Source organism: Cupressus sempervirens, chromosome 9 (assembly GCF_028749045.1).
Source record: "Cupressus sempervirens isolate cs-2001-9-10 chromosome 9, ASM2874904v1, whole genome shotgun sequence".
NCBI lineage: Eukaryota > Viridiplantae > Streptophyta > Pinopsida > Cupressales > Cupressaceae > Cupressus > Cupressus sempervirens.
In genome coordinates this window covers 728,394,494-728,415,235 of record NC_143126.1, presented here as the reverse complement: position 1 = coordinate 728,415,235, position 20,742 = coordinate 728,394,494, and the positions used below count along the sequence as shown (strand labels likewise).

Sequence of the window (20,742 nt, the reverse complement as noted above, 5' to 3'; positions counted from 1 at the left end):
CCTCTTAAAATAAACAGAATGATCTAAGTGAAACCTACTATATCCATGCTCATGCATAAATGTATCAAATTTCAAATACCATAATCGAGGTGCTTGCTTCAAGCCATATAAACTTTTCTTTAATTTGCACACTAAATTCTCCTTACTTTGGCCTCAAATATCTATGGTTGTGCCATATATATCCCTTCATCCAAATCACTATGAAAGAAGGTTGTTTTAATATCAAGCTACTCCAAATGTAAATATTCAGTACCCACAATACTTAAAATAGTTTGAATAGAAGTCATTTTAACAATAGAAAAAAATATCTCATCAAAATCAATGCCTTTTTCTTGTACAAATCCTTTTACCACTAACCTAGATTTAAATCTAATCTTAGATCCATCCTCTTCTTTCAACCTATAAAGCCACTTATTTTGTAAAGCCCTTTTACTTGCAAGAAACTTACATAAATCCCAAGTCTTATTTTTAAACAAAGAGTCCATTTCATATTTCATTGCAGACTCCAACTGAATATTAGTATCCACCTACATAGCTTCATCATAACATTCAGGTTCACCAGCATTAATAAGTAAAATAGAATAAAGGGAAGGAGAAAATATTTCTAGAGGTCTACTTATCCTTATTGACCATCTAATATTCATTGGGATGTGTGGTATTTATTTTTGTGGTTGTTGCAAATCATGAGGAATTATTAGAACATCAGACTTTGGAGTATCATCCAGGACTACATAATCATCTTCTTTCTTCTCATGTTGCTACAACAGATCTTTGTAAAAAAATTCTTTGAATATGACATCCATGCTTCGTATTATTTTATGATTTTTAAAATCCCAAAGCTTATAACCAAATTCATTAATATCTTATCCAAAGAATACACATTTCTTTGACTTAGCTTCTAGCTTGGTTCTATTTTCAAAATCTATATGAGCAAATTCTTCACAATCAAAAGTTTTGAGAAAAGAATAACTCACCTTCTTACCAGTCCATGCTTCCTCTAGAATACCATAGCTCAAAGTAATAGAGGGACCTCTATTAATCAAATATATATATTAGTATTGATAGCCTCTACCCACATGTTTAAGGGCAACCTTGCATGCAACCTCATGCTTCTTGCATGCTCCATTATAGTCATGTTCATGTGTTTAGCCACTCCATTTTCCTGTATAGTCCTTGAAATGGGTTTCTATCTATGAATACTATTAGTGGAGCAATAATCATCAAATTCATGATTGCAATACTCACCACCATTATTAGATTTGAGATATTTTAATTTCCTTCTAGTCTCACTATCAACCAAGCATTTCCATTTTTAAAAGTTTGAAATACATAAAATTTCTATCTAAGGAAATAAACCCATACTTTTCTAGTTACATCATCAATAAATGCAACATAATAATGAGAGCCACCAAGGGAAGATATCTGATCTGGTCACCATATATTTGTATGCACAAGATCTAATTTCTCACTTTTATTCTCCTTCCCAATCTTCACAAAGCTCACTTTATTTTGTTTTCTATACACCCAAATTTCACAAAAATCCATATTGACACATTTCAAGCTTGGTAAAACTTTCTTTGAATGAAGTACTTTTATACCTTTTTCACTCATGTGCCCAAGTCTCTTGTGCCATAGTGCTATATCAAAATCTATAGCAACTATTTGTTCTCCCTACTCAACTATAGTAATTGTTCTTGAACATTCACTTTCCTATGAAACAATCAAAGTAGAAGAAAAAATATGACCTGTACAAAGATATAAAGTGACTATTTTCATACATTTTTCTACTACAAGGGAACCTTTTGAAACCTTCCAATTTTTATCATTAAAATTAATTACACAACCCTCATCACTAAGTTTCCCTACTAAAATTAAATTCTTGCTCATCCTTGGAACATGTCTTACCTCATGTAGTATCCTATAATTCTCATTCTACAACTTAATCTTAACTTTTACTTTTCCAACAATTTGACAGGTGTCATTATCCCCCAAATAAACAAGCCCAAAATCCCCTAGACATAATCATTAAAATTAACCTCTATGATGTGTAGCATGAAATTAAGCACCAGAACCTAAAACCCATGAATCATCAATACTTTCTAAAGATAGAAGCAAAGCATCCTCTTTAAATTTTTTACTTACCACATTCACCTCTTTGTTCCCTTCTAGTTTATCTCCTTCATTTTTCTTTCGAGTCTGGTAATCTTTCTCTTTATGCCCTATTTTACTAGAGTACTAACAATATGTTAGTCCTCTGGATTGAGACCTCTTCCCCTTTGACTTTCCTCTTGATTTTCTATGATTTCTAGAATTATTTCCTCTCTTGGTCATTCTATCTTTTCTTTATGCATTCAAATCACTTCTTGATGTAGATTCACCTAAGGATTTCCTAAGAGTTTCCTCTCTCAAAATAACACCAATCACATAATCATATTTTAGGGTATTAGATCTAGAAAGAGAATTACTCATAGTCATTACCAACTCATTCTAGATTTTAGGCAAAGAACACAAAATCAAGAGAGCCCTAATTTCTTCATCAAAATTAATACCCACAGAAGACAACTGACTAGTAACAATATTAAACTCATCTAAATGATCTACAATAGATCCATCTTCTATCATTTTCATACTAAATAAACACTTCATGAGAAATACCTTATTTGAAGCAGAGGGATTTTCATATAATTTCTCTAGGTTTTCCATCAACTCTTCCATTGTCTTCACTTTTATAATGTTAAATGTCACTCATGGTGCAAACCATAATCGAATGGCTCCAAGTGTCTTTCTATCTAAAATCTTCCATTCCTCATTTTTCATAGTTCCCTAGATTTTATTTTTTCCTTCCAATGGCTTCCATAAATCCTTCTGATAGAGATAGTCCTCTATTTTCATCTTCCATAACTAAAAGTTCTACCCATTAAACTTTGGAACCCTCAGCTTATTCTTGTCTACCATTTCTCCCACTTAATTGTGAGACTCCCACTTAACTATGAGACCCTCCTATAGAGGATCACTAAAAAATGATGATGGTCTCGCTAAAAAAATTAAAAATAAAATAAATAAATAAAATGACTATCGTCTGGCTTTGATACCACTTTTTAGGGTTAATCTTAGATAGAAATGATAGTTATACGCAAAGATAACCAATATAAGAAAATAATAGATTGCACAAAAGAGAAAACAAGACACCAAGATTTAACGTGGTTCGCCTAATCCTTGGGCTATTTCAACCAAAAAAAATTCCAATATTATTATTATCTCATGATTACAATCAATAATTCCTTATATTTCAATACTGCCACAAGAACCAATATTTTCAACACACATTATGAAAATCCCTAACCCTAATCCTTTTTATACAAGCTTTTTGTCACTTACAAAATTAGGGCTAGAATAATAAAAAAATAGTAGCTGATGTCTTTTACAATATAAGGTCATTTTTGGCTTTAGGGGGCTGCCCCCAAAATCCCCCACAAGTGTGTTGCCCCTTGACCCCATCTTGGGGGTGCTGCCCCCAAACTCTCATAGAAATAATCTAGAGGGAAACTACACCAAATAAACCTCTTATTCAAATTAGGCTCCATATCACAACACAATTCTCCAAGGGGTTCTACTTAATTTGCACATAAAAATGTTATCATGGCCTTTTAGGTTCTCCAGGCCCTCTTTACTAGTTGAGGAGGAAATAATGTCGAGGGAGGCATTGGTGGTATTAGAGTGCTCCTTGTTGATAGTGGAAGGTAGGGTGATAGTAGCAGAGACATGTGTAGAGTCAGGGGAGGGGTCCTTAATAGTATTGTCTTCCTTAAAGTCCTAGGTACCATCAAGGGTATCATCCCATTTCTCAACATCTTTATTTGTCTCATCTTTCCCCTTATCCATACAATCCCCCAAATTCTTGTTAGTCCTCATAGTTGGTATCCTCCTCCTCCTCTTCTTGAGAGTGACTGGCCATTTGTTTGTATCGACCCTAGGTCTTAGTAACTCTTCTTGACCTTCTTCTACTCCCACAAATTTCCTCATCTGAGTCACCAATTTCAACCTCCACCCTCTTGTCCATTTTAACTCTTTTATTAGGCTCTGACTCAATGGTCAAAAAAAAAAATTTCTTCTCTTAGCAGGTGTTTGGCTAGGAGAGGGCTGAGGAGTGGGGCCTTGGATACCACTAGTAAATTCCAAACATGCGGGGGCCTAGAGGGGAGGGAAGAGGGCCAAGTGAAATTGGAAGAGGTGGAACATGAACCCTTGGTGGAGAATGGTGAAATTGGCCCCTTTTTTCCTCTTTTCTCTAACCTCAATGATAGTGTCCTCAAGGGTATGTAATAGGAAGAAAGGATTACTAGCAAATTCCCTATTGTGAAAATGGTTAAGTAGAGGGAAATTATTAAAGTAATACACATAGTGTCTACCCTCTAGTGTCAAATACTTCATTATCATCAAATAGACATCATCCTAGGGCTTCAAAAGTTTTTCTCTCTTAAATCCTCCCTTGTACCAGTTAGGAGCCTCATTCTCTCTAAAGAAACTGGATAGGCTCATGTCATCCACCACCTTCATGATTTTCTACCATTTTCTACCCTTCATCTCTAAACCTATTTCCATAGTAATAGATTCTTTGTTCAACTAAAAATAAATTTCATTAATGGTTACCCACCTATCCTTCCAAGTTGTGACAAACTGTTGCAAACAATTTTCATCATACCACACCATGGCCTACATGTAGGGGACAAACCCTCCTTTTTAAAGCATAATCCAAGTGGCCTACCTCTTTGAAAGTCCTCCAACAGCTTTCTCCTGAACCAAATCTCCTTCTTGAATCACAATAATTCTCATTTGTACCTAGAAAATTGCCAAGGTAGGCCTAAACATAGAATAGCTGGTGGATAAAAGCTTTCATTTTTTGTTCTTCACAAGCCTATGGATACAATGTATAGGCTAGTTAGTGGTGTCCTTATGGGGAGAGTGAGGATTCTACATTTAATACTATAATGATTTGGTCTTGGTATTAATGTGATCTTTCCCCTTAATCATGACATAACACCACTCAATAATGGTATTAATTTTAAAGCACATATTGTTTATTAATTCACCTTTTTCATGCCTTTTCATGATGTAAACAGTATTATTTCCCTTTGTGAGATATCTTATCACCATTATGGCAACCTTAGTTATCATAATAATAGAAATCCTATAGAAAATGTCCATTTTCCAATGTTGGATAGTCATTTAACCTAATTTAGTAGGGTCTTTTCCATACAAATGAGGGAATTCACATTCTTGGGTAGCGATTATGTATTCCTCCAAATTTTATTGTTAATCAAATCAAAACCACACCTTGCCAAGGCATCTTCCACCACATTGCCTTCCCTATAAGTGTTTTTTAAATCATAATAATCCAGTTTTGTAAGATAATGCCATATGTCCCCAAGACATGCCTTAGTGTCCAACCAAGTTGAGATTGGCCCTAAACCAAATCAATGATGATTTTAGAGTCCCCCTCAATGGAAAGTCTTTTGACTTTCATTTCCACTACAATTTTTAGCCCCTAAAGTAAGGTGGTGGCTGTTGCCACATTGTTGGTTCCTTGACACAAAATTCCTAAGTAGGCAACTAGCATATCACCTTTTTTGTCTTGTAGCACACCACCTATTACCACAAGTCCCTTACACATTGCCCCATCAAAATTTAGTTTGAAAGTGGGTCCAGTGGGGGGTTCCAATATTTATTTATTTTAGCAACCACCTTTGAGTTGTCAAATTTATGGAAATTGGGAAGAATATTCCATCTCTTAGCAATATCCTCATCTTTCTTACTCAGGGGTTCTTGTGGCAATTTGACTTTAGTTGCAATAACATTCTCAGTAATGAGCTTTCCCAAAATCTCTCTGACAATCTCCTTACACCTTTCCTCCTCACAAAAGACCTAGTTGTTTCTATCCTTCCAAATGTCCTAGCAAACATATGGGGGGGGGGATAATCCAAAGGATTCTAAGGTGAGGATGGTAGAATGGGCAACTCTAGTTCTCCATAAATTGCTTCAATCCTCTATTCATCACCCAAACAATCAAGAATTTTTCCAATTGTAGGACCAAACCGTAAGGATATAGGGGCAAACCGTAAGGATATAGGGGCATTCTAGAAAGAAGTGAATTATGCATTCCTCTTCCTTCTTGCATAGATAACATATGTTGGTGATTGGTAAGCCTTTCCTTTGAAGGTTATTAGTTTTGAGGTTTTTTCCATGCATCGCCATCCACCAAAAGAAGTTTACTTTTGGTAGTAACTAACTAATCCAAATCTTTCTCCAATTCATCATGGTCTGATCATTTTTGAAGTTGAACTGGTAGGAAGACTTGACTAAGAACCAACCATGCATCCACCTATCCCACACCAACTAATCCTTTTAATCATGCATAGGAAGTACATAGTGGCAAATCAAGTCCTCCAGCTCTTTGATTAGGGAGTCCTCACTATTTGGTATATCCAAAGTGGATAAGTCTTTCCATTTCCCATGATCTTTTCATTTCCCATGATCATTAATATAGTCCACCAACCTCATACCCATCATTCTTTTTAGAGGTTCCTAAAGGTCAGTCTAGTTATCTTCCTAGAATCTGATTCTTTTCCCATTCCCAACCAGCCATCTCACACCTTTTCTCAGAAGGGCCCTATTTTTGAGGATGGTATTCTAGATCTTAGATCCCCTAGGCAGATCATTATTAAGGAGATTACATCTAAAGTGAGTGTTGGCAAGGTACTTAGCCTTCATAATTCTTCCCCAACCATTTTCATTTTTTACCAGTCTTCACCCAACTTTTGTGAGTATAGCCTAGTTCATATCAATTTTTCTTCTTATACTCAGTCCCACTTTATCCTTTGGTTTGCACATATTCTCACAATTCACTAGACTCCATTTATACTTCTCCTTTATGCCATACTAAAGGAAATTCCTTTACACTCTTTCAAGTTTGTCCACCATGTGTTGGTTGATCTTGAAAATTGAGAGAAAGTAGATGGGAATTCCCTAGAGTGTTGTGTTGGTGTTTGAAAATGCTGGAGGGTTTTCAATTATCCCCATGAGAATATGACACATCTAGGGGCAGCTAACTCCCATTATCAACATATCATTTCAAACATAGGGCCAACCATAAGGCATGACCCTTCTTCTTCTTTAGGCTCTACAAAACCTAGGCGGGTAGACCTCAGATTCAATTGATACCATACCAATGCAAAAACATATCCCTGAATCTATTAAGTAGATTGAAACCCCTTTTATCTCCTAAAGGCTCATGAAATGACATAGATCTATGGTAGCTAAATGTAGATCTAGAATATTCACAAGCTGAGTGAGGGCATTCTATTATAGCTCTTCAACACATAATGTAAAGATCGTCTAATTTAATAATGTTGAATTTTAACAAAACCTCAGGTATGTAGTAATAAGACCTAATGATCCTATAATTGATCAGTGCCTTAACAATTGGGTAGTCCCATGAATCACAAACATACATATGAATATCTGAGACATATATGCATCTTCAAATGTCTAATCTATCAATGCTCAAATTAAATCCCATTCTTACATGATATCCTCATCAGTAAACCTGCAACCCTGTTGATTCCCTGAAGCATTTACACAACCCCTTGGGTCATAAGCAATAATGAATAACATATAGCCTTAAGGGACTACAAATACAACCTAAGCACTATTTCAAAGACTGTAAAACATTGAAAATTATCTGATAAAGGAGACAGGATTCAACTGAATCTCAATCATCTACTACTCTTTGTATTATTTCCTTGAAATTATACAATCATATGAATGAAATGAAAAACATGAAACAACCTAATAGATCTAAACTATCTATGATAATCCTCCTATTGCTATTCATACAAGAAGAATTTTCTAAAAGAAAATGGTGTCATGGTCATGGGAATGCAACCACAACTGGGTCCAAAACCTTGGTATCACAGTAATGTGCCAATTTTCTCCAAAGAACTAGAACCCCTAGAAAGAATCTATAGGTCCACCCACCTAGGTTTTGTAGAACTTGAAGAAGAAGAAGGGTCAAGCCTTATAGTTGGCCTGGTGTCTAAATGGGCATGTTGAAAATGGGAGTTAGCTGCCCCTAGATGTTTTTTGTTCTCATCAGGGTAATTGAAAACTGGTAATGTTTTCAAACACCAACAAAATGGTGACTCTGCTGGGGAGAAAAGACGGTAATCCATTTTGTTAAAAAAGAATAGGAGTCTCTGATGTGAAATATATTAGATATAGCATATCAATAGCAAGATGTGTTCCTTGTTTTCTTACTAAAGTTTCATGTTCCCCAGTTGAGCTTTATTCATGACATCAGTATGTTGTAAAACTGGATGAAAATTGTGTTCTATGACTGTCATAGGTCTATCTCTAATCAGTTCAGTTTTGCAAGTGCTGTTGAGAAAGTTTCAGAGTCAGGAATCCATTTATAAAGTATATTTTCTTTTCAAGATAATAATGATCTGCAAGTTTCTCCAACATTGAAGGTCTGGTTTAGATTTGTCAAGTGACAAAATATGTTTTATTTCTCACAAAGTGTGAGTGGCGACTCTCAAATATCTATACCAATTTGTTCCTAGTTGATACCATTGCAAAATTTTGAAGGACTTTTAGTTGTAGGGGTAGGCCTAAAGTTTTTGATAGTTTCTTGAAAAGGAATTTTAAATTCTTGATGAGTTTTTAAAGTGTTGTTGTAATCTTCTGTTATAAGAAAGTTAGTTGTAAAAGAGTGAATCATAGTAGTGATCTCTTTATCCTCTTATAAGGAGGTGGCAGCTCTACAAAGTTTTGACCAGTGGTGTAAAAGGATTCTCAGTCTTGCACCTGTGCTAGATTAGCAGATCGAAGTTTAGCATCAACACTTGAGGTATTTTGATTTTCATGCTTCTTTTCATGAAGGTCAAGTGTTTAAAAGGGTTGCCTCTATTCAATGATTTTTAGCACTAGGATAAAGAGGTAGAAATTTCATTCTCAAAATGGATTCAGATTGTAGATCTGATAATACTCTGTCAAGCTATGAAGAGGTACATGAAAATTTGTTTATGTTGTATGGAAACCTTCATAGTCAAGTCATTTCTTCTATCTGAAAGAATGTGGGAAGTGTAGATGACTTAGATGCAATTCAGATTTACATGCAATTCAAGTTGGAAATATTAGAGCTTCCCACTTTAGCAAGACCCAGTGAATTATCATGGGCTTTTGTGTTTTTATTAGTCTTCATGCCTAATTCAGTACATTAGATAGTGAAAGCAAGATTTGAAAAGATCCAATACTTTGAGAGAGTATTTAGAGAATGTGAAGGCTATTTAGAAAAGAATGGTTACTGTATTGTTGAAATTGAAAATGTTGATAGTCATAGTGAAAGTGATGAGTCCTATGACAATATGTTTGAGAATGAAAAGGGTTATAATAGTAGTCTTGAAGTATCTTCCTGCAATGAAATTGAATGTAGTGATGCATCTAATGTCTAGATTTGGTGTAGGGAAGAGGATATGTATTGTGAAAGTACTACTAATTGTTCAGATTGTATGACTAATGGTTTTACTGTTATAATTTCTTCAGATTATCTGGGAAATAATTGCAATCAAGATGAATAAGTTTGTGAAAGAGATCTATTGAATACTAATGAGGTATCAACCTTGTTACAACCTTTATTGTTGTGTGCATCTTGTAAGGATGATGTACAGTATGATGTATACCCCTATATTGGTTCTCCTACATATCAACATTATTATTCTTTTGAAGACTTTCAGCATAAGCATGAAGATTTGTTTGAAGAAATGAAGACCAATAGAGATGCATTTACTACTGTCATGAGTGATGTTAAATCAGGTCTATGTTATAGAGATGATAACGAGAGGTTATTGATATCTTTTGATTCTAATTTAACATTTAATGAAGAAATTCCTATGATTGATATTACTAATGATGATGAGAAATCAGTTGGTTTTTTATCTGATCCAGATGGAGTATATGATAGTAATCTACAATTACTTGAGATGAGATTTGATGATTCATGCAATAAAGTGAATATCGAAAATGGTACACATGAATCTATAATTAAATCTTCTCTACAAGTTGGTGAGTCTTATGCTAATGAGTTTTACACATTCACAAGTATCTCTAGAAATTTCTTTGATAAGAATATTAATGCCAGTAGACTTCCTGCTGATGAGAATTTTAATGAAGATTCTTTTCATGTGTCTGATGAACCTTTGTTTGAAGACTATGATGATAATTTTTCAATAAGTTTTAGATTTGATTCAATATGTGATGACATGATACATGAAGTTGATTCAAATCCATTGTATTTTTTGAAGCCGGAGGCACAATGTGAGTTGCAAGCCTTTAATACATGCAACTTGGTGAATGATGTAGAATATGAAGTCTTTGTGTTTCCGATCAGCATGCATGAATCATTGTTGGATTTTGATTCTCAGCCCAGTTTGTATAATTATGTGCATGTTGATTTATTCTCTCATAATGAGCATCAAGTAAAGGGTAATTCTGATATATGTATGCATTATGAGAATGAAAGTGTGAATTCAATTGTGCCAAGTGTTTTGCTTCAAAGTGCTAATCTGATTGGTGAAATTGATGGAAGAGATGTTTTCAACTTACTTGACGAGAGTGTAAAGATAATACAGATAGTTCTAAGATGTTAGTTTGTTTCATGTTTTGATTTCATGCATATGGTTATGTATATTTTCAAAGAAAATGAATACATATGAGCAAGCATTTCACTAGTTTCATTATAGTTCTCGTCTCCTGTCTTAGTAATCTGTAGTCTTATGTGGTCTTGGAACAAAGAGCTAAGATCCATTTGATTCCCCTTCAGGTTGTATGTCTGGTATATCTTGTTGTTGGAACAAAGTGCCGAGTAAATGCTCTGTGTGTTTGACAGGGTTGTTGGTTATCTTGAGAAGGATATTTCATAAGAATGAGGTCTTAATGAACACCGATGTTTGAATCACAAGGTGATTAGATAGATCTGATGTGTAGGTATATGTAATATTATCCTGATATCATATATGTATGTATTGAATTCATGGAATTTCCCAATGGATTAGGCATTGATCAGTTATAGGATCCTTTATTATATTGTTGCATGTTTGAGGATTTGTTGAAAATCAACATCAATAATCAAATGCTTTTCCCTTTCATATTGAAGAGCTATAATAGAATGCCCTCACTCAACTTATGAAATTCCTAGATCTACATTTAGCTACTATAGATTGATGATTATTTCATGAGTTATTAGGATAAATAAGGGTTTTATCTGCTTCATATTAGATTCAGTGTATGCTTTGATAATTGGTACCATATAAAGAATCTATAGGTCCACCTGCCTAGGTTTTGTAGAGCCTAAAGAAGAAGAAGGGTCAAGCCTTATAGTTGGTTTGGTGTCTGAATGGGCATGTTGAGAATGGGAGTTAGCTACCCCTAGATGTGTTTTTTTCTCATCAGGGTAATTGAAAATTGGTAACATTTTCAAACACCAACATGTTGCACCTAGGATTAGTAATTTTCTCGAATTGCTAAGTAAATTTCCCTTCCACCCAACAATCTTCTTATGCATTCTCTCAAGGATAGTGTTTTATAATTTGTTTAGACCTCTTTCATGGTTACAGGGATCCCAAGGTATGTGCCTAGGAGGTTCTCTAATTGAAAACCAAGAATATTTTTTTATCTTCACCTACAAAACCTCAGGGTTGTTAAAAAATATATATCTTTCTTTTAGCTAGACTAATTTTTCTAATCTAACTAATTCTCATAGTTGGAGAGGAGGTTCCTCCATGCTTTAGCTTCCTATACTGAGGACTCACTGAAGAGGAATGTATCATCCACAAATTGTTGGATAACCTCACGCATTAGTGTGGTAGCAAGTTGAATATCTTTTAAGTCACCGAACACATCTAATCTATAGACTGCTCTCCCTAACACTTCAACCACCATGATAAAGAGGTAAGGGGAAAGAGGGCCTCCCTCTCTTAAACCTCTACTTGCCTCAAAGTTTTTCCAGGGGATCCCATTGAGCAAAACCTCGAATTGAGTGGTTTCCACCATAGTTTTTATTAGGTTAAAAATATCCCTTCTGAACCCAACTTGTTCCAAAAATTCATAAAGGAAGATCCAATTGACTCTTTCATAAGCTTTAGATATGTCCAATTTTAATTTTACTTTTCCCTATAGAGTGGATGATCTCATGGGTGGAAATCATAGCATCCATAATTTTTCAACCTAGGATGAAACCCTTCTAAGGGCTACTAATAACCTTATCCAAGAAGGATTTAATTATGTTGACCAGCACCTTGGAAAACACTTTATAAATGGTATTGCATAGGTTGATCGGCCTAAAATCACTTTAAGTTTTGGGGGATTTAATTTTAGGCACAAGAACTAAGAAGGTTTTATTGATCCTTTTTAGCAATTTTTTAGTTCTAATGATGTCTCTAGTGGTCCAAATTAGCTCATTTTTTATCACTTCCCAAAAATTCTGGAAGAAGATTGGTAGGAATCCATCGAAGATTGAGGCCTTGAAGGATTTCATAGAGAAAACTACATTCTTCTCCTTTTGATACCTTCTCCTTCAACTTATAATTTTTCTCCATCCCCAACACTTTTGGGATATTATTGAGCATACTTCTCCTTATTACATTGTTGCACCTTTTTTCCTCTTTTTTATAAACATTCGTGAAGAAGTCCATAGCAAGCCTACCCATTTCCTCCTACTCTGACAAAGTCTTTATACCATCCTCCACCAGGGAGGTAATAGTGTTGCATTTTTTATGTTTTCAAGTACATCTATGGAAAAAAAGAGGTTTTTATGTCACCTTCATTCAACCAATCAATATGGGACCTTTGCTTCCAAAAACTCTCCTCCTTGAGATTAGTTTCCTTCCACTTCCTTCTATAGATCTCTTCCTCCAGTATGGTTGCTTTAGTTTCATCCCCTACTGCCATGATAGTTTACAACCTTTAAAGATCCTCCTCAACATCCTACTTTATTTTATACACATCCTGAAAGGATCTTTTATCTCATTCCCTAGCATTCTTTCTTACATTCTCTAGTTTCTACATTAGTTAGAACATAGCTATCCCATACACTCTTATATTCCACCTTTCTTCCACTTCATTTTTGAAGTCTAGGTGAGATTGTCACATAATTTCATACCTAAAGTGTTTAGGTCCACTCACTAGATCATTCACACAATTGAACAAGATCAGACAGTGGTCTAAAATAGTCCTTAAGAGATTCATTAAGGAGGACAAGATGATGTGGGGGCTCCCAAGACAAGTAGCTAGCCCAACCTAACCTAAATCAAGTCCTAACCCTTCCTATTATTGGACCAAGTAAAATAATTTCCTTGTAGATCCACATCTAGGAGGTCATTAGTGTTTATGAACACCAAGAGTTCCTACATATTTTTTGAGAATTTGGTTATCCCCCAAGCTTTTTTGAGGGGTATAAGGGGGTGTTAAAGTCTCCCATTTACATAATACTTTTTATTATTTAGGACTCTCATCTCTCTTCCAATCCTATCACATAGTTCACCTCTTTCTACCCTAGTAATCAAGGCATAAATATTTACAAGATTTTGCACCATTCTATCATTACTAAACTCAAAAATCATGAATTTCTTCTCTTTAAGAACTTTCCTACCCATTAGGACATTGGGGTTCCACATGATTGCAAGGCACCTCGAGGCCCCATCAACTTCTAAATGGAAGAAACTCACCCCAAGCTAGAGCTTCTAAGCCACCTTAGTAAAATTTTGGTTTGTCATCTTTGTTTCCTAGATGAGGATACAGTCAATCATTTTACTATTTCTAGGCATTGTTTAGCCCCCTAAACTTCCATGAAAGGAATTTTATTTTTTACCTTTCTTGATTGTCTCTAGTGTAAGTTATCTTCCACTACCCACTTCCCTTGTTTCCTATTTAGTCCTATTTGTTCTATTGTTTGGGTAGCCTTTGATAGTTGTCACACCCACATCTAGTTTCTTGTCCCCCTAGTTTTCCTCTTGGGGTACTCTCATTCTCCCATAACACTCATTTGAGGGAAGGAGCCAAGAGGGCCAAACTTCCCTCAACCTCCTCAAAGCTTTTCATGGCCTTGGCTACAACCTCCTCTAGTGACCTCAATTTTAGCCTCTTCAGGGTAAACATCCCCCATTGACTTAGCTTATTAGGTTTCTCTATTTTAGAACTTCCCCTACCCTTATATCTAGTATTGAGTTATTTACAAGTCTTACCAACACCATGGTCCATCTCCTAGAGGTTGAGCTTGAGCACACCAATAGTATCACTATTGAAATCACTTGCCCTTCTCAACAATCCTTACCTAAAGGTATCACTCCCTAGGTGGCCACTTAAGGAGACCAATTTCACCCTCCTCTAGTGCCTAGTTAGTGTTAACTTCTCCCACTACTATGGATTTCAAAAGGTTATCAATCTCTCTCCTAAATGGATATTCCTCCATCTCTACTCCTTCCTTAGCTTCCACAGTCATCACCTCAGGCATCTTAATAGTTTCTTCCACCTTACCTTCCCTCTTGTCCTCCTCAACTTTCTTACTACCAGGAAAAGCTTCGATAATTTTGACTTCTACTTTCTTAGGGGAGGAAAAAGGTTCCCCAACCAAGATAAAGTCCTCAACAATGCTTGGTGAATCCACCTTTTGTTTATCCTTTAAATAAATGGAAGAGCAAGCTGACAGCATGTGTCCAAAGCAACCACAATCTTGGCAATATAATCTTGCACTCTCATATTCTATCAATTGGACCCTTTTCCTTCATTTAGTGAACAATGTGGCTATGGTCAAGAGAGTCAGATTAATGGTGACATTCACACTTAATCTAGAAAAAACAAATCTAAAGTTAAGAAGAGTTACCTGGTCAATAGTGACAAAATGTCCAAAAGTGTTTCCAATATATCTTAGGATCTTTTCATTTTAGAACTCTAGTGGTAGTCCAAGTAGGTGGACCCAAAAAAAGGCCAAGCTCTACAGCTTCTAAGTGACATCAAAGCCAGGGTGCCATTTTTCTAGTGCCAACTAGTGTTTACCATAATACTAGGTCCTACACAGGATGACCACCAAGTCCTCCAAAGAAGTGAAATGAAAGTAAAAGAGATCATTGGGCATTGCCAAAATGCTAACACTTTCCTTGACCTTCCATTTTTGGATGACCCAATTCCTCATTGTCTCAACCGAAGGCCTAAAGGATATATACCTACCCATAATACAATGTTTGAGGGAGGTAGTAGCATTGTCTACAACATTGTCTAGGAAAGTGATTTTTGGTCTTGTAGCTCTATAGGTGACCTTGGAAGCTTCAATCTTGGTGTTTCCCACCCATTCCTCCATAAGGACATTCTTCCACCATCTTTGGTGGAGGAATAGACTTGATGGACCCAGTATCAATATGAGTAGAGTCAACTCTAGAACCTAATAAGGGGGGTTTAGAGGTGGATGCCTAAACAATTGCTACAAACAATGCAGGAAAATCTTCTCTACAAAGATCTAGCACCATGTGTAGGTTTGAGCACACCAAGGCATTAAGAGTGAATGGGCACTCTAGGGCCATAGGAGTTCAAAGATCAAATCAAGGAGGGAGTGGGAAAGTTGTAGAGTGGGTTAGAGTGGGAAAGCTTGTTCAATACAAAATACATTGTTAAATGTGACCTTGTTAAAGGATTTAATCACCCTATTAGGAGGGGCCTTGTTAGAGGACTTCAGAACATTCCACTAGAATTACACCTTGACTAAAGGATTTACATATGACTATTAGATCAACCTTGACTAAATGATTTCAAATACTGATACAATGTAAAGAAAGAAATAGCAAGTTTTCATTTGTCAAGTATAACTCACTTTACAAATATAGATCTCAGTTTGTCTCACAAGTTGATTCACTATCTAGCCTTCATTGTCATCTTAGTCTCCAATTCACTTTGCAACCCTTTAAGAAATCACACTTCTCCTCTTCTCAACTATTCTCAACCTTCTAGTTAAGTTCACTAGACAATAGCATCAACTACTACTCCAACCTTTAACCCTATTTAAAGTTAGCCCTTGTACCTCCTTAAATAGGTAGTTCTGATCTTTTGCCACTTAGATGCCACCATAGATCTTAGGTTGAGGTTAGATTCATCAAGTCCTTGCATCATTCTATTTCTTCTTTCTATTCTAGAAAAATCTCCTTGAATCCTTTAGAAATGTGCAAACAAAGTTTCCCTTGAATTTGTTGTTCTCGATCATCCATCCTTATCTTCAACATTCTTTCTATATTCCAAGAAATCAACTCTGTCAACTAGAAATTATGATTTCTCATAAATTGTCAAAATGTTGTTCATTGACCAACACTATGTTACAACACTTGGTCATTACTAGGTTGCTTGGTTGTAACTAGATTTCTTTCTTAGCACATATATTCTCACTAGGTCAATATTAATGCTCGTTCAACACTATTTTTTGTCACAACTTATTGTGGCTCAGTCGATACTAGCATCACTCAGCATATACTTAAAGTTCCTTAATCTTATACTTTTTTTCTTGGTCATGCCTATGCATTTGGTCTATCTTTGATCTCTTCTTCAAGGCTTTAGTGTAATTGTCTTCTCTACTTGAAACATGATTTAGACAATTACTTTATCTTGTCAAAGTCCAACTAATCAAGTGTAAATTTATAGTTTCCACTTCATAACTCAACCTTTCCTCTAGATATTTTTATTATGACCAACTTCTAAAATTCTCTTCATCAATTATATAGATATGACACTTAGATCAAATAGAAAAATGTCTCACCAATAAGGTTTGACATCAATGACAACATAACAATTATTTCAATTGTAGTTTCCAACACCTTTCTCCAATTTTCCATAATAGAGGAAATTGTAGAAAATATGACAAACACCAGAACTAATAAATAATACAAGAACCAAAAAACAATAAAACCATTAGCTCCACTGCTACCCATGAACATAAAATTCATAAATGAAACACACATTCTAGCAAGAAACACTACACACAAAGTGAGAGCACCAATAGTATTTATTGAATCAAAATATTGACATTGAATAAATATTACATCTATCTATTATATAAAACCCCATCCTTAATGAAATTTTTGGATCTTGGTATCTTTCCTTGCAAAAAGCATGCTAAAAACATAATTTTAAGAAAATTAGGTACAAACATACTCCTAACTACATGCTAAGTAGGCCTGCATTCTTTATTTTATTAATTACATGGTTCATGAACCTTTATATGACTTAGAAACTCCCAAATAAGAAGAAGAGAAGACTTGGGATTATTTAGGAGTCTCTAAAACTTCTTTAGATACAATCTTGAGCTTCACTATGTGTCTCTACTAGTTAAACTACCACTAAAATATATTTTTAGTACTTTTAAAACTAAAAAATGAAACTGGTAATTAATTGTTGATGCTAGCACAACTATCCCAAAACTATCAACACACGTGTACACTGTAAAAACTACACACCTAGTACACCTATGCACCTTTATAGGTGATAGGACCAACATTGGCAAAATTTGTCTAAGCCTCAAAATCTCATTTTCTAGCATTTGGGCTTTCTAGCCCTTCTACCAAAATTATGTCTAGATGTTTTGCTTTCAACATTTAAATAATGGCCTTAATCTCTTAAGTATCTAGAAAATATAAAGACTCATATTTAGTCCTTACTTCTTGGTGGTACTCACTAACCTCTTGCCTAATTTTTGCAAAATCTTCTAGCTTGGAGTCCAACTCTTTTAGTGTCTCCTCAATCATAAAGATGTGTCTAATATCATCTTCAGAGGACATTGCTTCAAATATTTCTCAAAATTGGCACACAACCATTTGAGCTAAGCAAAATTGCAACCTAGAATAGCCTCCAAAAATATCCAATTTAGTGGTGCTGTAATATTTGTTTGCTTCCAAAAAATGGTTGAGATTCCTCTTCCTCGTATCCTTAATATCATCATAAACTTTGATCATGACCCTATGGCTAGTTTTATCTTTTATATCCAATCATCTATTTTAGCTAATAACTTTTCATTATATATATCTAAAAACATATAGTGTCTCTGACCCTTATTGGTATGTAATGCTTCCAAGTCATTGGTCCAAGTGGCCACTCTATCCATTAACCCAAAATCTTGGTCAACCATAGTAACTAACCTATCATGATTCTTAAGTATAATGTGTTGTAGGTTAATATTTTCCTCAATTATATACACACCCCTAACCTCAAAACTATGACATCATCTCTTTCATGCATCCAAAAATGAATCACTTTATGTTAGGGCTAGAGCTTATTTCTTGAGGGTAGCTGCTAAGGTGGTCTTAAGATGATCAGCATCAATAGGACATACTATCTCATTTATTTACTCTTATAATAGATCATTCTATTTCCTCAATTTCAAAATTTCTACTTTATCCTAATCCAAGTATTGAAATACTTGCGTGAGTCTAGTGCTAGTCAAAACATTAGTTGTGTCTTTCATGGCCTTCCCCAATACCACATCTTGCATTTAGTAATCTTTGGTAGTGATTTATTATATATTTTGTAGTGGAGGAGGGATGTTAATATGCATTATAAAATCATCATTTTTATCCTTCATGATAAAGGTCACATGCTTAGGATTTTTTTGGATAGATTTGGTGATCTTCCTACCTTGATCAATGCTCTCAATCCATCATCTTTGCTATATTCAACATACCTACTCCAATGAGTCAATACTTCTCAATTCAGCCATGTCAAAGTAGTACCCATAGGAGACACATATGGACCAAATGACAAGGTCATGTCTAGAATTCATCCTTTACCCTTATCTCTTCTCTTTGGGGTATTTTTTACTCATAGTCATTTCACTATTGGGGTGGTTGTTGTGTTTCTTGGAGGAAAGGCTCTAACTTTGCCATTGGTGGTATCTTCTCTCTTTCTCCAAAAAATCTCCCTTCCTCTAAAACTTCATCCATATGTAGTTTCACAATCTTATCCCCTTCTACTATTTGGATAGCTGACTCTATGATCAAAGGAGGAATTTTAGTGTCATCTTGCTCTAGTGGAGGATTCTATGATGAAAGATTCATCAAAGGTTGAGGAGGTATGCCTAATGGACCTTGTGGTAGTGGAGGTAGTTGATTCGAATCCTTTCCCAATGATTTGTAATGCATTGTATATTTTACTACCCCTCCCTCCAAATTTTTCCCTACAAACATGAAATCAAACTCTAAAAGATCAAACACATCTTAACTATCCCCTTTTATGGACTATGTCCACCCCTCCTACTCTTCATTCTCTTCCTCATGTATGGTCTCTATAATCTACGGTGAAGGAGTACTTTTCTTCCTTGGTTTCAACCTCATCACCCACACCACTACCATTTTAGTTCTAGCCTTCTTTGACACTAATGGGGATGCCTCATTTTGTATTGGGGCCTCTTTAGGCTAAGCCTCATCTTCCTCTGTAAACTTTTGTTTCTTCTTCCCCTTTACCCTATCACTGCATAAGTAGGCCACCTCTTGCTTATTGTTGTATACAATCTTGATTATAGTGTCTCTCATGTTTATAGCTATAGCTTGTTTATTTTGATCTGAGAGATACTTGTACTCATGTTATTTATATTTTGAGATGACTTGATGGTCGAATGATATACTTTGAATTTACTATCATAGATGCTAGACTGCTATGTTGTGCAATTGATCATGTTTGCATGTTGATTCCATTTTGAGATGATAGCATATTTTAGGATGATACATGGTTATATATTATTTGGACATATCTCTAATTATGTTTGTTGTGTTGGATTTAATGCTATGGTTATTTACTCATTTTTTCTTCACTATGCTTTATGCGAATGTGAGTGATGTAAATGGATTATTTTAGTAGAATTGAATAAATGGTTAAATAGGGTATTTAATTCATTTATTGTTTTCGCTATGTTATTATATGTAATTACACTTGATCATGTGTTTTAGTGTGGAGGACTTATATCCCTAGTAATGGCACCTGGAGATAGTGATTTAGTTGTTCATGTTTTACCAATGTCATCCTTGTATGGTCAATGTATTTTATTTAATTATTTAATTAAACCTTCTAGTCATTTTATTAGATCCAAAATCATTTTCATTATGTGACTAGACTCATGAGTGTATCTGTGCATTTAGAGGTTTGCATTGTCATGAAGCTTGTTGAGGAAATTCTATGGTTTTTGGGTTTTTGGGCTTTAATTGTTTTGATTTTTAATTTTTGGTAGCTTTTCTATAGATGAATTCCTATTACAAGCAATAGCCTTTTTTTTTTGGGGTTGATTCAGGGTCTAACTAGTCCTTCTTTTTATTTGACCTAATTGATTATTCACTCAAAAAATAAATAAGTATTGAAAGAGGAAATTAATTCCTCACTTCTCACTTTTGAAAATTGAGAATTTTAGAGCTTTTTCCAAATCCTCTTCCTAAGGATTACATTTTTGTTTTTTGTAAGAGCTATGAGTGTGGGATTGTCATGAAGTTAGTCTTGTTGGATCCACCTCAGGGAGACCTTATTGTGTTGTGATTTTGCATCTTCTATAGGTTATTTATTTTATTGTGTTGTTTCCTATATCTGCCCCTTTTTTTGTCAAGTAGGGCTCTCCCATTTTCATGTTTTAGCTCAGTTTCTAGTTATGTTTCTAGTAGTTGTTTGTTAGGAGGCTGA

General features: G+C 35.0%; 1 pseudogene; it reads right to left on the bottom strand.

The window, feature by feature from the left end:
- LOC149540782 (arogenate dehydrogenase 2, chloroplastic-like) overlaps positions 1-20,742 on the bottom strand; it is a 45,383-nt pseudogene that overhangs the window by 11,501 nt on the left and 13,140 nt on the right.